Here is a 1,947-nt window from a genome sequence, read left to right as displayed (position 1 = left end):
CAATGGCAAATCCATAAACGTAATCCTTTGAGAGAGAGAGAGAGAGAGGCAAAGAGGAATGAGAAATGCGAGAAAGAGAAGGCGAGAGGCGTGAGATTCGTTCCAAGCTTTCGATTTCAGAATGTTTTTGTGTTAATTTTATATCAGCGGTACATAAAATAAAAAGGGAATCGAAGAGAGGAATTTTGGATAATTTTGATTTGGCGCACTTTTTGGCTGCTCATTTTGCCACCATTTGATATTTTAATTGTAAAACCTCATATTTATACTTTAATTTTTTTAAACCTTTTTCATTGTATTCTATAAATTTATAATTTATAAACTTTCTTATTAGATTAGGTATTAAAAGTTCTGTTAAAGAATTAAAACTTTAAATATATGTTCCGGATACGTTAAACATATATTAAAAAGTGTATTTTAATTAAAAATAAAATATTTATTCTTTTATTTTTTGAGCATTTATTGTGTTTTACTGTTTTATGCCCAAGCTTAGGCTGAGTCCGACCTGAAACACTCAGGCTCAGACTCGAGCCAGGCTTTTCAAAAGACTGATTGAACTTTTTAGATGGCAAATTCTTATTGGTTGAACACGCCTCTTTAATAATGATGAGATGGCGATCTCGGCCTACATAAGTTTTTCTTTTTTGAGCATATGAAATGTCATCGTTTTAGTTTATTGATGTGGCAATATAAAATAATTAAAATAGTAAATTTTGTTTCATAGAATTTTGTTGTTGACTTATTGAAGATATATTCACATCAGTTAAATCATTGGAATCTTTTAAAGCTGTCATTTTTCAATGCCTACGTGGAATTAAAAATTTTAAAAGAAAATTCATGGATAGAATTATGTCAAAAAAAAAATTTAAAACACATTTTTGTAAAATATTAAAATGTGAGATTTTATTTAAACCTTTTGATAGTATTATGTCAAGAATCACTTAACTTTTACTATTTGTGACAGAATTTTGTAACTATCCTCTTAGATTTTGTAATAATCAAAATTTCAAGGCCTCTAAGATTTTGAAACGATTGTGTTTGCCACATCTGCAAAATAATATATCTGTCACAAAACTTTGACACATACATGATCACGTGAAAAAGCATTCTGTCAAAGAGATTCAGTTTTGTAGGAGTGGAATGGCTTAATGCATAATGTTGGAATATTTATCGCTGGCCATTCATTTCTTTCCATATTAATTTTGTTGGATTAGAGAGCAACTAATCAATTGCGGGTGGTGCGAAATGCCAACTAGAGTAGTGATTTAATGAAAATCATAGATATCTAAAAAATTGAAAACAGGTTATAAACTAGAACAAAAATATAATCATATCCAAGTAGGTACTTGTCCATATTGCAATTTATTATGCAAATTTTAAGAGAAGTAAAAAAATTTGTTCCGACGAAATGGCAGATAAGTGTACACTCTACGAATGCACTGCAATCTCATTACGTCACAAACACAAGTTATGTTTATTTGGATATAATGTTAAGGTTTTCAAGGCATTTCAAAAAATTTATTTGGGGCTGGGTTGGTGAGTGAGGCTGCTTCGTAGGTCAAATTTTTTGCCTGCAGCATCGGACCACAGCAGTTGTTCTAGAGCAAGGTTTGAATGCTAAAGGTGTGAAAATTGGCACAAATATATGTGTCTTCGATTAATCCTAACAGTTCTGTTAAGTTTATGTCGCTTTTTCATTTGGTAGTCATTCGGCTGATCAAATTATGCTTATGTTAGCTGTGGCACATTAGCATCTTCTTCAACTCTATTTACTGGCTTTCAGTGGGGATGCATACTAATTTCTTTAAAACCAATTGCACCAATCACAAGTCTACATTCATTTGGCTTTTAAGCTGGGTAATGTCTTTTCAGGGCTCACTTACTCAGTCGGGAAGACCAATTTTTTGGATTTGGTTAGCAGGTTGAAGACAGTGACCATAATAATAC

The sequence above is a fragment of the Citrus clementina genome, unplaced genomic scaffold (assembly GCF_000493195.1).
Source record: "Citrus clementina cultivar Clemenules unplaced genomic scaffold, Citrus_clementina_v1.0 scaffold_5, whole genome shotgun sequence".
Taxonomy (NCBI): domain Eukaryota; kingdom Viridiplantae; phylum Streptophyta; class Magnoliopsida; order Sapindales; family Rutaceae; genus Citrus; species Citrus x clementina.
This window is presented reverse-complemented; position numbering follows the sequence as displayed.